The sequence below is a fragment of the Capsicum annuum genome, chromosome 1, assembly GCF_002878395.1.
Source record: "Capsicum annuum cultivar UCD-10X-F1 chromosome 1, UCD10Xv1.1, whole genome shotgun sequence".
Classification (NCBI taxonomy): Eukaryota; Viridiplantae; Streptophyta; class Magnoliopsida; order Solanales; family Solanaceae; genus Capsicum; species Capsicum annuum.
In genome coordinates, this window is record NC_061111.1 from 105247912 (window position 1) to 105267164 (window position 19253).

At 34.6% G+C, this 19253-nt stretch overlaps 1 long non-coding RNA gene across 7 annotated transcripts; it reads right to left on the reverse strand.

Moving 5' to 3' along the window:
- Window positions 1-6026: 6026 nt before the first annotated feature.
- On the reverse strand, window positions 6027-18992 carry LOC107855452. Of its 7 annotated transcripts, XR_007052275.1 has the most exons (10): window positions 18776-18992; window positions 12302-12383; window positions 9007-11823; window positions 8754-8927; window positions 8515-8685; window positions 7667-8433; window positions 7488-7581; window positions 7021-7159; window positions 6849-6947; window positions 6027-6655 (listed from the first exon to the last, which is right to left on the reverse strand). It is a non-coding gene; the product is annotated as an uncharacterized LOC107855452 (long non-coding RNA). The 7 variants fall into 7 exon arrangements; XR_007052277.1 differs by lacking the exon at window positions 7021-7159 and having other exon boundaries at window positions 8344-8433; XR_007052270.1 differs by lacking the exon at window positions 7021-7159 and having other exon boundaries at window positions 7488-8138; window positions 8344-8433.
- Window positions 18993-19253: the final 261 nt, after the last annotated feature.

Sequence of the window (19253 nt, forward strand, 5' to 3'; positions counted from 1 at the left end):
ATCATGGGCAGCCTTGATCCTCTTGTCTACTGCAGTAGAAAACTATTTGGCAAAGGCATCTATCTGTCCCTCACACCATTTGTCTTGTTTGGCCACTTTTTTGATATCGATCAAATAAAATGCAAATCTTGCTGATGCTGTAGGAGCTTAGGAATTTGGTTCATTCTCAAACACTAAACTTGCCTGTGCTAAAAATGTTAGCTGTACAGTCTCAGAATTTTACATTTCTACATTAGGTCCTGAATCGGTGTCTGTAACTAAAGGGTTTGCTTCTACCTCTGCACCTTTATCAAGTCTCAATCCTGGCTGATTTTCATCATACCATATGGGTTTGTGAGTCTTTCAAGCAAAAATGTCATCATTAACCCCTACAATCTTTGGTACATTAATAGCTCGGCATAACTCTATGATAAGACAAGAGAAAGGATAAGCAGTGCGATTCTCGACATTCTAATCTTCATCTCATCAGTAATGATTTCCCTAAAATTTAGGGGGAGCTTCTATACCAGGCTTGCTACTAGGATAGCTTGGTCGTCCCCCAAAATGTTGTCTCCATCGATGGGCATCAGTCAGATACGCACTATACCCCACCAAAACCTTGCCTCCTGAGTCAAAGAGGACTTATAGATTCTTTTGTTTGGGTTGGTCACCCATTCTGGATCTCTTTCGGCTATGATGTTGGCCAACCATATATGTTGTTTTTACTGATTCTTAATCCGAGCATAGACTGATGGTAAAGTGTCGTAAGGAGTAAAGTTGGGCCCATGCAAGAACCTGTTAATGGTTCTGATTGAGATATCTACCCTTGCTCCCTTTACCTGAACTCTATCTATTAGGGGCTGGTCTGTAACTTTTTCTGCTGACCTACACATATTTTCCAAATGAGCCTGGTAGCTCGCATAAAACTCTTGGACCAGTGCAGGGCAAAATGAGCTTCCCCCTTTTTTAGTCCATCCCAAGCTGTACTCTTGGAACTTCGATTCCAATTTAGGATACCTACTCAAACCTTTGGTGATAATCCTCTTTTATTCCTAAATTTGCCTTTTATCCCTTCTTCTATCATTTCTGCGGATCCCAGCAGTGAAGATGCCCTCTACCTTCGGAATTTACCATCTAGCATTGTCTCGAACTTTGGGATTCTTATATTTGATAAGTCTTCCCCAAATTAGAGACTCCTCATCATCTTGTTGTTTAGTGGAAGGGGATTCATATGCTTTTCCCTCAGACTCAGGCTCCTCAAACCCTTCATGTTCTTTCTCTTCAGATTAAGCATGTCCAGACATATACTGCTCAAGTTCAAAATGTTCAGATGCTTTATCCTCAGAAGCTGTTATTGTTTTAGTGTCCTCACTATCCTCCACCTGAATTAGTTTTGGTGGTGAGGGAATTTTTGGACTTTGCTTGTTCTTTCACTTCCAGAGCAGAGGCTCTTCCTTTTCATAATCAGACTCCTCATCGATAAGTCTCCGGCATACACTTTTTTGTTGTTCCTTGTTTGTAAGCATGGGGCTCTTTCCTTTTGGTGCCATTATAGGGTTCCTGTAGAAATAGAAAAACCATTAGTCAATCCTCAATATTATAAAACAAACACATTAATCATTTAAGATTCACATCCTTTGAAAAGGGTCATTCATGCTTTAAGTTCCAGGCGTGACGATATTTCTTGATAAGCTATCACAACTATGATAGCTTATCACAATTGTCATCAGCCTTAGATAGAACCTATGAAACTTTATCACCTTATGATGATATTTCTGATAAGCCATCACAAACGTGATAGCCTATCACAAATGTCGTCAGCTCTAAATAGAACCTACTTCATTCTTAGCAACTTTTGACGACATTTCTGATAAGCCATCACAGTTGTGATAGCTTATCATGATTGTCGTCAGCTCTTATTGGAATCTTACTTTTGACTTTTAACTCAATGTTTGGTCCCATTATTCTTAAAATCCACTTGAGTTCCGATTTGTGAGCTGAATTTTAAACCTTAGGCTTGCATAGAAAACCCTAGTTCTGGTTTTCAGCCCCTTTTTAAGTTGAACTTGGTTCAAGTCTCTTGGGAACTTGGTTTGTCATCAATCTATCACTTACCACTTGAAAATAAAAGTTAAATTTAGAGCATACCTGGTAGGCTTTTGTGCTTGTTCACACCATTTAGAGGGGGTAATAGGTGAATGGAAAAGGTTCTTGATTTTTCTTTCAAATCCCACACTCACAAGGAAGATGTTTTTCTTGATTAAATTTGGGAAATTATTTGGAAGGAATAAGTAAATGAACTAAGTAAAGAAAGAAATAAACTAAGGAAGGAAAGAAAATAAGACAGACGGGAACATGAGGGGGTTCGACTGTGGGCTGGGTCAGATTATCTAACTTAGGCCCAAAATGGTATAACAATGCTTTCAAGGTTTTATTGATGACATCTTATGATGGCTTATCATTAATGTCATCATCCTTAACAAAAACTGCCTCAAATTTGGTCTCTCTGATGATATTTTTGATAGTTTATCACAGTTGTGATGGCTTATCAGAAATGTCGTCATGACCTTTCAGCTGACCTATTTATTTTTCACCTTCTCTATACTAAATCCTAACAAAAAAAATAAACACTTTACTGGAATATAAAAATTTTAGGTTGCCTCTCAATAGTGCCTAATTTACTTTCGTGGCACGACTTGGTTATCTTGACCACTCAGACTTCATCAAGATAACCTGTTGATACCCCATTATCAACTATATAGAATACATCAATGATTGAGAAAACACCCATCTTTTTTTGCTGAGTCATGGATTAGTGTATCTCGAAGCGTGCTTTTTTATCATTTATCCTAAACTTCAGCTCACTCAGCTCAATGTCTACAATCACTCTCTCGGTTGCAAGGAATGGTCTACCCAAGATGATGGGCACTTTAAAATCCACCTCGTAATCTAGGACTACAAAATTAGCAAGAAAAATAAAATCGGCTACCTTTACTAAAACATCGTGTAATATGCCCACAGGCCACTTTACAGACCTATCTGCATCACCAATTGCATATTTGTTGGGGTGGGATTCCCCAAACCCAATTTCTTGTACATAGCCAGTGGCATTAGGTTTATACTAAATAGTACAAGGGATGGTAAATGCTCCTGGGTCAGCCTTTTTCAGCACTAAAGACCTTGTAGAGATAGAGCCATAATGGAGAAGATTATCCTTCGGCTCATGTCTAACCTTCCATTTCTTAGTCACAAGGGCTTTCATGAACTTCGCGTATCCTGACAGTTACTCAAGTGCCTCAACCAAACGCACATTTGTTGTGAATTGCTTGAGCATTGCCATGAATTTATTGAATTTTGTATCGTCCGCTTTCTGCTTTAATCGATGAGGAAAGAGAGGTGGTGGCCTTGGGATATTTTTCAACACTACTTCCTCTTCCTTGTCTCTTTCCTACTCTAAAGCATCAACAGAACTATCCATCTTCTCAGACTCTGCTGGATTGCCTTCTTCAGGTTTATCAACAACTACCTCACCCTCTACAGATTTGCCCATAGAAGGGCCAGGTAAAATTTTACCACTCCCAGTGGTAATCGCCATACATGAGCCATCATTCCACGTATTCTAAACTGTATCACTTGGTAATATTCCCCTCTTTCTTTGGTTGAATACAACGGAAAGTTGTCTCATCTACTACTCCAACTATTTAATTGTAGAGAATTATGAGTGCACCAACTGACTGATGGATGTCAGATCGGTCTTCATGGTGATCACACCAGAGTTAGTTGCCTCAACTCCCTTCAACAACTTAGCTATCATGTCCTCCATGAACATCTTTTTGGAGCTAGTTGTAGCAGTTTCTCGATTTCCAGGAGGAACATATAAACCACTCCTGTCATTATTGCTTCTCCAGTTTCCTTACTCCCTGTCTTTGTAACAAGGCTTGCCATAAATGTTCCAACCTTGATTCCCTTAGTTAATGCCTTGGAAACCCTTGATTATTAATATAATGAGTCTCCTCTTCAGGCTCTCCATCAACTCGATCTTGAGACATCACAACGTTTACATTTTTAGTATTTTTCGATAATAAATGCTTGGTGAGCAAGTCTATTTGAGTCTTTAGATGGTCCATGTATTGATCCCGCTCCTCACCTCTTTTATGTTGTTCAACAGATATACCAACAAAAATAGTAAGGCTTGCTACCAGAGACTCCCTGGTATGCCAAGCCCGACTCTGTTTGGTCATCCTATTCAGCATATTTGAATCATCATGAAAACACAAATCAACAAACAAACCACCAGTAACATTATCTACAATCGGCTTTGTTATAGAGTTTAGAGCCTTGTAAAAAGTCTCCATCAAGTGTAGGTCTGTCATATTGTGGTTCGAATACTGTGTCAGCTTTTTCTTGAATCTCTCCCATGTCTCATGGAAATCTTTGGTAGAAAGCTATCTAAAATTATTGATCTCGTCTCTCAACTGTACCCTTCTGGAGGGTGGAAAAAACCATTCTAGGAATAGTTATTTTAATTCCCTCCAGTGGGTAATGAAATCAGGCATAAGCTCATTCACCCATAATGTTGCCTCCGTTGACAGAGACAACGGGAACAACCTCAATCGGATAGCATTTTGGCCTACTCCTGGGTTATCAAAAGATTTGAAAATGGTGACAAAATTCACCAGATGCAGATTGGGGTCGTCCCCATGAAGGCCTCCAAACAACCCCTTCAGATTCAGGAGTTGGATTATAGTGTTCTTAATGTTAAACTTTGCGCCAGGTGCTAATGGTAGAGGAATGGTTGCACCCAGTGCACCTTCTCTGTCCATGCCATCATCATCATCATCATTCAGATCATACTAGACCGATTGGTACTCTTGTCTTCTTTGGAATGAATCGTTTCGGTTAACATTACGTGGCACTTATGTAGCTATCTTCTCTGTATGCCTTGGGTTACCAAGGTTCAATAACTCCTCGTCTCGCAAATCTTTGTCCTCAGGGTTTGGATGTCGTGCATATTGCCTGACATTTTACACATTCACCTGAGCTCTAGCTAAGGCTGCCAGTCTATTAGCCTCTTTCTGTTCTGCCATTCTTCCTATTTATTGCGGTTCCGGATTGGGTGGTAATAATGTTTCTTCGAAACTTCTGGTGCTTGGCATACATTATAAAATCCTACAAATAAACAAAAACAACAAATAAACTTAAATCTAGGAAACTTAACTAACAGTCAATTAGCACATATAAACTTCATTTTACAACCATATTCCCCGGTAATAGCGCTATTTTTGATAACACTCAAACTACATTCTTGAATGGGTGTAAGCGATCATTGTCAATATAAAACCCAACTAGTTTGGGGTTTAATCCCACAGGGAATATGGTGTGAACTCAAGTCGTTCGCGATTTAATCCACTGTTAGTTTAATGTTTCCTAAAGTAGGGGTTTAAGTTTAACAAATAATTTTTTGTCACTTTAATTTTGATGTTTGTAATCAAGAGTTTATGAAATAGCCTGAATTATATTCACTAGGGCTTTCGGTACATGATAGATACTAAAGGTGATTCAAGATTCTCACAGTAGGTAGGATAAAAAACTATCTTTATCGATGTTATGCTTAAATATCTCTCGACCTACTTACGCATTTAATTACCTAATCCTCTCGGACTTAGGGAATTTCTATTCACTGCCCAAATTTTACCTCAGGTTAACCAACCTTGTTACACAACTGATTATTAAACGAAGTATTTTTGAGTCCCTGTTGATAATTCACTTCCTACAATATTTGATTTCTCTTTTAAGCAAATCAAAGCAGGTGTGTCTACTGTTTGCAACCAACAGACATTAATTAAAACTTCAGAATTATCAAGAGATCCTACCACCTATTGGATCTTGAATACTTAGCACCTCATCAAGACCTAACCTTATATCCCATAATTTAGGTTAAGGGAGTTTAGCCACTCATGACGCAATGAACGGAACACATAATAGAATTCATGATTTGAAAGATAAACTTATAGGGATGAATAATAACCAGTGAATCGTAGATTACATCACAAGAGAAAATCACAAAATACTGATAATACTCTCTTAAAATAGTCGTGTTGTTAAAGTCTAGGAGTAGAGAGAAAAAAAATCCAAGTATATTGTCAAAACTTAAAGTGTCAAATAATGTCTGCCATCTCTCCTCTATAAAAAACTAAAACAAAGATTTAAATAGTTTATCCTAATTATGAAAACAAAAATCAAGGTTTTAGGTTTTCCTTGGAATTAACGATGACATCCATGATAGCTTATCAGGAGTCTGATGACTTATCCCGGATGTCGTCAGCTCCTCTTCAAGTTTGGCTCTTGTTCTTTAAGACTGACAACGATGACAATGGCTTATCAGGATTTTGATGGCTTATCAAGAACATCATCACATTCCTTCTCCAATTCTCATGTCCTGTCTTAGTCTGACGGTATCCTTGACGCCTTATCACCATCCTGACGGTCTATCACAAAATATCGTTAACTCTTTCAGCGGAAACTCATCTCCTGTTTAAGTCTCACTATCTTTGTAAGATTATCACTAGGCTGATGACTTATCATGAATGTCGTCAGCCACACTTGTCTTTTATTTGCTTCATATTTCAGCCTTTTTGCTTCCATTATTCTTGGTTCCCCTGCATCTCAACATTTACTGCAAAATCAAAGTAAACTAATCAAAAACGGCTAAAGTTGCTCAACACCTTGCAATTATTTAGAGTTAAAAGCCTCAAATGTGTTAGCATAGGCTCACTCATCATTAAGCCTACATAATAGATAAAAGGACATTTTCAACCAGATCCCATAATAACTTTAAGTAATTTACATATTTAATTTACAAAACGCACATGTTTTTCAATTGCTTCAAGTTTGATAAGATTGTTGTCTTTCCTACGAGTCTCATAGAAAATAGTACCCAAATTTGGAGGATTGCCATCTTTCCCACCCTGTACATCAAAGAGAAACATGTCAAATAATACCTCACAAGTATTTTCTTTAGAAAATAATTTTTGATACTACCTGCTGATACATTATTCTTGAATAGGCTTGCTAACAATAGATGAAGCATTGTCAAATTAGCTCAGTTTGTTGTATTCCTTCTACTTCCCACTTATGTTATTCTTAAACAATAAGCTTTGCATATATTGAAATGCAAATTCTGAAATTACATCAACAAATAAATTTTATAGGGAAGCACTAGCAGGTAATACAGAGCAATATAAATAGAATCATTGGATTTTTTTAAAAAAAGAAGCCACACCACACATAATTGTAAATCAAATAATACAATGTGACAAAATGGAAGCTTAAAGACAAAAGCTGAAATGCAAGTTTTCAAACTAAAAGTTTCATATTCTTCACTAGAAATACTTGAAAACTTTCGGAACAAAAATGTTCCTTAACTAACCACTCACAATCCTTCTTGTCTACTCTCTCTTGTTTAGACTTAAGAGCCTGTACCATTAACTTATTCTTCACATACTTACTATGTACTTATCCTCTCCATTTGTTCCACAATGCATTCATCCACCCAAAGATATGATCGTGATGATCATTCATGTTATCACTCTCAAATTTATCCTACAATAATAAATACACAACATCAGATAGAATGAAACAAAAAAGGGTACAAATGCCCATTCATACTATATACTACATTTGTTACCTCAATAGCTGCCCACATGTGATCCTAATTTTGTTTCTTAATATTACTCCATGATGATACGGTCAATGGACACCTGTTACTATCACAAATTATTTTTTCCAAGTGTATCAAAAATAGATTACTATTTTTTCCAACCGTTCGATTATTGTAAAAGGTTACTTTCAGCTTCTGATCGACTTCAAGTGATGCAACTTCCTTACACTTGTTGCTCCCTCAAACTCTTTTTACCTTTCTAGGATTAGATAATCCTACAACTGCATAATTTGGTAAGAACTATACTAATAAAATTCAATTCTATATATTTAATAATGCATTAATTCTAAAGTATCATACCTATTTCAGTAGTTTGGGAGGGTTTAATACCTTGATCAATAGATGGAGGTAATGAAATATTGGTTTGCATGTTCTCTTTCCCAAGAATCAGAGGATTATTATCCATTGATCGCATTCCTTGATTATATCCCTCATTATTCTTAAAAACTCATAACAAGGAGCACAAATATCTAGGTATTAGATCCCACATTATTAATAGAATCCCCTAACAAGGAGAAAACATGTGTATGATATGATGAAAGTGAACAAATACTGAGTAGATTTGGAAAAACATTAAGAAACACCTACACTAAGCATGATGTGATGCATGTGGACAAATACTCAACAAATTTGGAAAAACTTACTTTTTCCAACCTCTTTGGTGCATTGCTTAACTCAATCAGTAGAGGGAGAAAATGGAGTATGAACTTCTTCTGGTCCTTTCCCAATAGAACCTAGATAAAGCAAATCATATTACTAATAATTAAGTTATATATATGTAATCAAAAACTAAATAAATTTGAAATAAAACTTACTTGTTTAAGTCCCTTTGGTGCATTGCTTAACTTGATTAATCGATGGAGAAAATGGAGTATGAACTTGCATATAATCGTTCTTATGAAGCATGGAGTTCTTACATATCGTTCCCATTCCGTGACTAGAAGACATGTTGAAGTTTTTAAGTCCTGGTCCCTTCCCAATAGCACCTAGAGGAAGAAAATCATATTACTAATAATTAAATTATATATGTAGTCAAAAACTTAAAAAATCTTACTTGTTTCAGCCTCTCTGGTCCGTTGCTTAACTTGATTAGTCGATGGAGAAAATAGAGTATGAACTTGTATATACTCGTTCTCACGAACCATAGAGTTCTTATGTATCGTTCCCATTTGTTGACTAGAAGACATGGTAAAGGTTTTAAGTCCTTCTGGTCCCTTTCCAATAGCACCTAGAGAAAGCAAATCATATTACTAATACTTAAATTATATATGCAATCCAAAACTCAATAGATCTAAAAAAAAACATACTTGTTTCAGCCTCTTTGGTGAATTTCTTAACTTGATTAGTCGATGGAGAAAATGGAGTATGAACTTTCATATGCCCTTTCTCATGAACCATGATGTTCTAGCGTATCATCGTTCCCATTACTTGACTAAAACACATGGTAGCGTTTGTAAGTCCTTTTCCTCGTCCTTTCCCAATAGAACCTCCCAAAACAAATATACAGTTGTATGAGCTTCATGTTTTAAGGTTAATATGACTGGTGTAACAAGACCATATATTTTCACTCCTAAAAAGGATCGCTTCTGCCCTTCAAATAAATGAGTGTTCATCCTCAATGGCTTTCAATATTGCTATTTTTTTTACCAGGTAAATAGTTTCATTAATCACAGGGACAAATTTAGTATTAGAGTTTTTCTTGGAAATGGTTATAAAGGGTTAAGTAAGAAGCACTATGGAGTTATCGGGGATATAGAGGGGAGGGAGCCAGAAATATCAATTGGAATTCACCATAGTATTTTGTGGTATTTCATAAACTGCAATAATTTTGGATTGGGGCTTACTGGACTGATTGTTAGATTGAGTAACATGTCAGAAAACATATCTAATTTAAGAGAAAACACATACAATATTTTAGGTTTTGGTTACTTTTGAGATTTAGACTTCTGGAACACAGATGTGAAATGAGTTATAGTTTTATTCGTTTATAACAACAAATTCACTACTTGCAGCTCCAAAACTCAGTGGATAATAGGTTTACCCTATGATCTTCTCCACTTAAATAACAAACTTGGCTCACTAATTTAAACTTATGACGTCCACCAACCACATATACCACATTGTATTAGCGTACTTTTGAACCAAAGCCTAGGGCATAATATGTTGAACACTTTAATTTATCTCAAATAGGAGACATAAACCGAATGATGAAAGTGAAAAGTAGCCATAGTCTGATTATTTTTAAGAAGGCATAGTATGATTATATAAAGTAAGAAATACTAATATTATGGATTTTTAAGAACTATTAAGTTCATGAAGTAAACCTGGCACTGGCTATTCTACGCACACTCCAAATCTCAAAAGTTCATCTTCCCCCGATTGGATTATCTAGTAGCCTATAGAAAATTATCTATGTTACAATTTAATTATGAGAACCCACAGGAAACAAATTCAATAGAGTAAATATGGTGCATCTATACCTTCATCATCTAACAAATAGTATATAGATGTGTGTGTGTGTACCCTCTTCTCTAACAAATAGTGCATATTTACCTTTCTCTGGTGCACCTCTTGTCACAACACCCTTCAATGTAGGTATGTCAAAAGGATCAAGTAATATAAATGCTATTACTGACTGCACTGGTACTATAGAAAATATTGACATTCTAACTTGTATGCACAGTGGCACAAACTACACCTGACAACTAACTTTATTCTTTATTTAACATGTAAATGGATAAAGCTAACTTTTGACAACATAGAAAATAAGTTTCCTAGACCATTTCACCTAGTGAATGCACTATTGCAACAACAACACTTCAAGGAGGCGGTTTACCAAGCTTGGAAACACAATGTGGAGGGTCCCATTATGTATGTCTTCTTTAGAAAATTAAAGATAATTGAAAGGTATGCCAATACAATGCAGAATGAGTTTTCTTCACTAGATAAAAGGCTAGAAAAGTTGTAGGGAAATTGTGTCAAATTCAGATGTTAATGCAAGATGATCTATTCAACCCTCAGTGGATTTTGGAGAAGAAGATTACTATACTGGAGATGGAAAAATGGTTTTCTATACATGAATAGGTCTTGAGATAGAATTCAAGACCAACTTAGATTAAATATGGAGATGCAAAGACAAAATATTTCTATGCTTACCCAAAAGTTAGGCAAAATAGAAACAGAATCACTTCCATTTGTAATGAATTAGGGGTAAGAATTATAGATCCAGTAGAGGTGCAACAAGAATTTTTTAACTATTTTAAAGAGATGCAAGGTACATGTGCTACTGAAATATCGAGCTTGAATACTATTATAGCTAAGGATGGTCCATGGTTTCCCAACAACAAGCCTTGTTGGTGCCAGTGATGGGGAAAGAAGTATTTGAGGAACTAAAGGACATTAATTTAACTGATAAAAATGAGATCAAGTAGAAAAGTTGCATAAGAAACACTCCATTTCCACACAGCAATCACAACATATCCATCTATGAGCTAAAATTCCATCCATAATTATAGATATTTTACTTGATAGAAATAACTAATTGTAATGCACAAAGGACAAAAAGTTGACAAACCGATGCCAAGTAAAATTGTAATATATAATTTCTTAAATCACCATTCAACAATATCATAACCTGGTGCTATGTTAACAATTCAGAGCTTGAAGAATCTAAAAATATGTTTAGGGTGTCTTTTACGTTCAAACATTAGAAGTATGGTTTTGAAGAAACTGCGAACATATTTAGGGTGTCTTTGATATCCCAGAAGCATAATCACAATTAAATGATAGGTGCCAAGATTACATATGTTGCAATAATAACAAAAATATAGAAAACGACATAACTATAAACCCAAAAGTAAGCCATGGGGTTTAATTCAAGTTATTTATGCAATTAAAAACTCTAATAAATTTGAAAACATTTACTTGTTTCTAATTATTGGATGTATTGCTTAACTAGATCATTAGGTTGATAAAATGAACTCTTAGTTAGATTTTTCCCATTTGTTGTCAATGATCTGACCTCTCGTCCTCGTCCCTTTCCAATTGCACCAGGTGTGCAAAAACTTTATCTGATAGTACTCTTCATAGTTGATCTATCCTCATTTTCAGTCTTCATAATGAATCTTCAAAAAAGAGCCAAAAAGTAAAAAATAGTAAGAATTCAGACTTACATAGTCATACTCATCTCTTTTTATTCCTTTTATTTTATCATACACATCAAACCAATTACACAGAAATAAAATCACTTTTCTTTATGGGACAAATAGTAATTCAGTCACATCTGTTAAAACTCTATAGTAATCAAATGTCTCACTATCTTCGTCATTGTTGCTAGCTACAACAACACCATAATTTTGAGTCCTTAAAGTTTGATCATAATCTTTTGCATGAAATCTATATCCATTTACAATGTAACTGTTACAATGTATTGAATATTTAGTAGGACCACGTTAAAGTGAGAGAAGATTTTCCATGAGCCGACTATTATCTGCTTTATGCAATTGTACGACCTAACAATAAGATTATATTTAATACATTAGAATGATTAATACAACATTAAGATGTCAAATCTAATGTTTATGTATTGCTCATATTACTCACCCTATCTTTAAACCATTTAATAAATTCTCTATCCCATTCTGCATCTGACAAGTCTTGAGCAATATCCATATTTGCAAACTCTCTACAAAATTGAGGTTAACCATAAATGTCATATAGAATCAATATTACCTAAAAGGAAATTGAAAAAAAAATGATACAAAATAACTGTCTATACTCGAGATATGGTAAGACTTCATCACAATTCTTTAGAATATATATACGTGCTTGTTCCAATTTATTTTCGTCAAGCTAAGATGGAACTTTAGCTCCTAGAGTTTTTCCAGGTTGACCAAATATAGATAAAACTCCATTTGAATTTTTTAAACCATAATCATAATTTCATTTAGGCCGATTGAATTTTATGTCAATTCTATGCAGATACCTTGTACATAAGGTCATACATTAATTTGCAAGGTAGCCCTCTGCAATAGAACCTTCTGGACATTCCCTATTACCAATGAGAGATTTCAAAAAAATATAACCATCGCTCGATAGGATACATCCACCGATAATGAATAGGCCCAGTAATCTTAGCTTCACTAGATAAATGAGTAGGCAAGTGGACCATGACATCAAACAAAGAAGAAGGGAAAACCTTTTCTAACTTGCAAAGTGTAATAGGAATTTACTCTTCAATATGTTTTAACTCATCCATCCTCAACTCTTTTTATCCAAGAAAACAAAAAATAAAGATAACTCGAGGTTCACACACTTTTTTTGACGGCATACCACGAAGTGCAAGAGGGAGTATATGCTACAAAAGACATGACAATCATGACTTTTCAAACCAGATATCTTCCGTTCTTTCAAGTTCACACATTGAGAAATATTAGATGAAAATCCATTCGGGACCTTTAAATTCTTCAAGAAAATACATAATATGTGATTTTCTTCAGGAGACAATATGTAGCATGCAGTTGGAACTTCAACTTCATTCTCTCCTTAGATAGGGTGCAATTCCAGCCTAATGTTCATTGCTTGCAAGTCTAACTGGGTTCTAATTATATCTTTGGTCTTTTCTTTGTCATTCATGAATGTCCCCAAAAAACTATAACATATATTTTTTTCAATATGCATAACATCCAAATTATGTTGCAACAACAGATACTTCCAATAAGGAAGTTTAAAAAAGATACTCTTCTTGTTCCAATTACCCTTTCGCTTTTCATGTGATATCATCCTCCTTTTCTTAGGTTCCTTTGTTAATGTTTGCCCTTCAAGATGTTGCATCTGATTAAGTATCTCAGTTCCAGAATGCATTTTTCGTGGGTGCCTTTTTTCTATTGTACCATCAAATGACTTATTGTTATTCCTCCATCTGTGATTCAAAGAAAGGTAACATTGATGACCCATAAAACACTCCTTCTTACAATTAGCCGATCAGATTGAATAATTGTCTTTATTACAAGATGGACATGCTTGTTTTCCTTTTGTACTCCATCCAGATAAATTTTTATATGCTGGAAAGTCATTGATAGTCCATAACAAAGAAGCATACAACTTAAAATTTTGTTTAGTTGATGCATCAAAAGTCTCAATACCATCTTCCCACAGCTCATTCAATTCCTCTAGTGGAGGTCAAAGATATGTATCAATTGTATCTCTGGGGCTACTTGGACCAGGAATAAGCATTGACAAACTAAAATTGTCTTGCTTTATGCACAACTAAGTTAGTAAATTATAAGGAATAAGAACCACATGCCAAATGCTATATGAGGTTTTGGAATTTAAGAATGGTTGAAATCCGTCACTGGTAAGTCCAAGTCGAACGTTATGAGGCTCAACTACAAATGAAGGATATAGTTCATCAAATGACTTCCATGCCATTGAATCAGTTGGGTGCCTTATTATTCCATCATCAGTTCTTTCATCCTTATGCCATGTCATTAGAGAAGCTATTTTTGTAGACATAGATAACCTCCGAAGCCTAGGCTTTAAGGGAAAATAGCATAAAGTTTTTGAGGTTATTTTTTTACCCATTTTATTATTTGTCTCCCCTATATGTGTATCTAATTTCCATCTAGACACACCACAAATTTCGAAAGAATCGAGTAAGTTATCCTTCTTCCAATATAATATGCAATCGTTAGTATAAGTATCAATCTTGTTGTAAGAAAGCCCAAGCTCTCGAATTATCTTCTTTGCCTTATAATATGAATGTAGAAAATTAGCTCCACCAGGCAACAACTCCTCTTTTAACATTTTCAATAGAATGGTAAATGACTCATTGCTCCAATGACCCATGCTTTTGATGTGAAGCAATTTAATCAAAGAAAAAAGCTTTGAAGCCTTTGAATTTTGATCAATGGCTGCTCAAAATATTTTAGAAGACTATAAACTTTTTAGCTTTAGGATTTTGTTTCTCTTCAAGTTTATCATCAAAACCAGTGTATGTATCTCCTCCACTTTCAGCATTCGGATATAAATCTCTCAATAGTTCTTCTAACTCATCTTCATTTTCACTATGAAAATCTTGTACTTCATTATCACCCCAATCTTCTTCAGAGTCTGATAATGGCTCACCTAACTGTTCCCCGTGGTGAAACCAAAAGATATATTTTTCAATTATTCCATAGACTTTCAAATGTATCTCAATTGTTTTACAAGTTCCTAATGTTGTATTAGAACACTCGTAACACAGACACCATATTTCACATTCTTTTTCTTTTCCCCAAAAAGCATAATTCAAGAACTTTTGAATCCCATCTAAGTAGATTTTGTCAGTCCGATTACGAAGAGAAAGTTGCATCCATTGCTTACTATGTGCCATAACCTTGGAGAATACATAAAAATTATATTAAGAAAATATAAAGGATAAAAAAATAATTAGATTCACATAACGTGTTACCATCACCTGATTATATCATACTACATCAGGTATTTTCACTTTAAACATAAATATTCTTAAACGTTCAATACTAATATAAACAACTGAAAGTCAGAATACAATTCAATTCATACATCAAATTTTGAAGCATCAACAACAAATGCATTCAAGTAATTCTACGACAACTAATAAGGATACGCGTACCACTACCTACTAACCTGCTAACCTAATTATATCCTCCACAACCTCTTATCAAAGGTCATATACTGGGTGAGCAGAAAGTATATAGCACATCATATTAAAAGTAAATAAGGATGTGCAATATCAAAAAATAATAGGGATATCCAAAGTACATAGCACATCATACAACAACAACAAACCCAGTATATTCCCTTATGGTTGGGTCTAGGGAGGATAAAATGTATGCAGTCCATACCACTATCTCCAAAGAAGTAGAGAGGTTGTTTTCGATAGACCCCCGACTCAGGACACAATAAAAGTAAATAAAGTCGTAATAGAACATGAAACAAGATATAATAATAGAGATACAACATAAAATAAACATGAAGATGCTTTTATCAAATCCAACCATTTAATATGCACATGTCAAAAGTGTGTCTTATTTAACCTTTCTATAACACCTCAAATACAAAATTCCAGAAAATGAACAGGTAGTTTCTTTTCTTAATCCAAAATGTGCATTTTTTAGAGTCCCTTTGGGGATATCTGAAAGCATAAGTACATTTTTTTGTTGGATGCATTGTTCAATATCATGTGTTGAAGTACTCTTCTAATTGTGTCTTGTTAAATCTTTCTACAATAACTGAAAACAAATTATACATTACTATCCAATTCCATCTCTTTTTTTACTTATCACAGCTACAGTTCCTAATCATATGGTAGTTAGGGAGAGGAGAGAGAGAGATGAATGTGTGTTGGTAGTAGCTGGCATTTGATTTTTAGACTAACAATCAAAGGACTGCCTACATTTGCACTTAAGGAATGAATACTAGGCTGCTACAAACACTTCTTATGCAATCTTAACATTCTTGTAGAGAAACAAAGTACAAGTATAATGCCTCCTTCCTTTCATCCATAAAAAGTGAATTCTAAAATAAATGCAAGTATACAGACCATATATATAAGAAATGGTCCATCCGATTATTGACCTATGCAAACTTTTAGGTTATTTTTCTTCCTTTTGGGATCCCTTCCTCTCACAAATTTCCAGAAAGAGCAAAATAGTTTCCAATTGGTTACACAGAACCAGTCTTAACAATTGTAAAATGCATATAGGGACTTAACATTGAGATACAATGAAAGTTTATATGATAAAGTCAAGTTCCTGCTTCTAATACTCAAAAAGGCAATTATCTTTTCTTTTTCACTTTTGTCACATCTTCTCTTTTTCATTCTATTACTGTTCTTCTCTTTTCTTGTCTAGAGAAAAGAAGTAGGGAAAAATAATATGAGGATAAGGAAAAATAGGTCAGAGACTTTAAGTAAGTGTGAACCAAAAACTTCATAATAAAGTTGCATCTGTTTACATCAGTTTTTCCTTACAAAATATCAAGGCTTGCATAAATATCTATTTTAAATGATAATTTTACCAACCAGAGAGTGATCAGATTTAAGAAGAAATATTAGACATATTCAAATTGATGTTTTTATGCTCCCAGGTGCTTCAGAGGGATCCTTTACTTAGTATTGTGAATTATCAGAGGTGCAAAAGTTAATTTCATTCTATATCTCATTAATTGCTGTAGGTGCAGGTAAATAAGCTATTTCAATAAACTCCCGGCATGTTGATAACAAAAAAGAGAACTAAGTAAAAATTATGGTTACAACAAAGAACACTTGACCTGCTGGCTGAACTAAATAACATCGCCACCTAAAGCAGATTATTTTTTTGTTTTCTTCTCCTTTCGTTATTTCATTCTAACACCTAGATTAAAGGGACCCTTATAAGCTTCAGTGAGAAAAAGTCAACTTTTAATTACCTTTTACCCCACAACCTAAGTGATAGCAGCAACTAGATTAAAGTCGCAAACTTACATTAAAAAAATCACCAGTCCTCCCAGAGGATCAAACCTACTGCTAAGTTTCTTCATTCAGAATTCTATCCAAATGTTCATGAAAACCGGCTAAGCATTACAACATCAGACTGAACAAAAGTCCAAGACATAATTTACCATCTTTAGACTTGTTAACTCTATCACATTCTCTAACAAAGTCATTGTTCCAGAAGAAAACCAAATTATTTTTGTTCTAATGGTTAGAAAAATCTTAACATTAAAAACTTTTTGACATCTCAAATGTACTCTAGTTAAGATTTGAAAAGAACAAGTTAGATTGTAGAAATAGATAGAAACACCTTAAACCCTCAAAGCTTAATAGGTGTATTCTGTCTAGGAACAATACAATCAGGGCCTGCTGCTTCTACTATATATAGCCTTCATGCCTAATCCATTACCTACTGGATCTGGATGCTAAAATTCCCATCCAAAAGAACCACAAAGATTACATCTTTTGAAGTAAATTCCATAGCTTTAAAACATTCCATAACCCCCACTCCACCCCCACCCACTTCTTTCCAAAACACATACAACAAAAAAAAAAAAGAAAAAAACATATCACTCGAGCAACTCAAAGAATGCACAGCCAAATACAAATTAGAGAAACGTGATAGAAAATTTGACTGATAAAACTTGCTACAGTATTTTTAGTGGGAATGAAAAATGTTTTGATGGAATCTTAACTTCAAACCCCTCCCTGTTTTTTATAATATTTGTGGTTCAGGGCAGCTTTCACGCACCTCAACTAATTCCACTGGAGACCTGCCAAATCCCACCAAAAACACCTACCAGGTAACTAAAAACACCACTCTTATAGCTAGATGTCTAATTAATTTGTTTAACTAGTAGTTATCTGTGTTAAATATCCACCCTAGATAAATTTATGTATTTTTCTAGTTCCCTAAATCTGAATCTATGTACTGGAGAGCTAACACATCTCTTTTGTAATTTTTGCATCATTCTTTATGCAATTAATGAATATACTCATATTTATTTAAAAAACAAAACAATACATAAAAAAATCAGAGAAACTCGCAAAACAAAGGATAACTTGGATGTCTAGTATCTACACCAAACAAGTAATTTCATAAACATGGGTCTTTTCGTTAAACCTTCATTCTTTTTTACTCTGCCCCTGCACCACACACCCACAGTTTTAAGAAGCTAAGGTTCTGTCGTACCCCGCCCATCCTAGCCACACTTAGAGACTGCCCCGCCTTGCCCCACCTAGCATTAAACCCATCCCACTCCACACCTGCTAAAATCCATTGCAATTCCTAGTAGCTAGACGATAGAGATACGATAATTGACCATTGACAAATTGTCAAATTTCATAGTAAATTATTGAGTTGTACAAATAAAAAAGATAGTTTTCTATCGAATAAAAGTAGGAAAAATATAAGAATATCTTGAAAATCTACGAAATAAAACTAATTAAGAACAATTTTGAAAGAAAATAGCAACTATAGATGGAAGAGAACCGGACCTCAAATTTGCGAGAGATATAAAATAGAGATTAGGGAAAATTTTAGCTGCAATTAACTTGCAGAATTAAAGACGCAATCGACAAACCTGCTCCCTCACTCATTATGCATCTACAAATTACTGCGTATATTAGATGGAGTTCTAGCTAAATCTGCGACCAACCGCTTTGAGGGAGGAATTAATAGTAATGGCATATAGCCAGAGAGAGAAATGAAAGGTGCATAAATTTGATGGAGCTCTAGGTTTTTTTGTGACCAGACACTTTGAAGGAGAAAGAAATAGCAATATACGGCGTATAGCTAGATAGAAAAAGAAAAAAGGAACGTATATTGTAGTATAGTAACATAAGAACCTAATAAGGAAAAGGCCCGTAAATTAGTGTATTTAATGAAATAAAAATAAATTATGAAAGTTTTAATACATTTTGGCGTTAGTTTTTTCTCGCTCAAAGCTCTAAATTACAATTTTGAATGAGTTAAAAAAGAATTTAGCTATCGAATTTTATATCTTCACAATAAAACACAATATTAAGGACCAACATATAATATCGTCCTAATACACATAC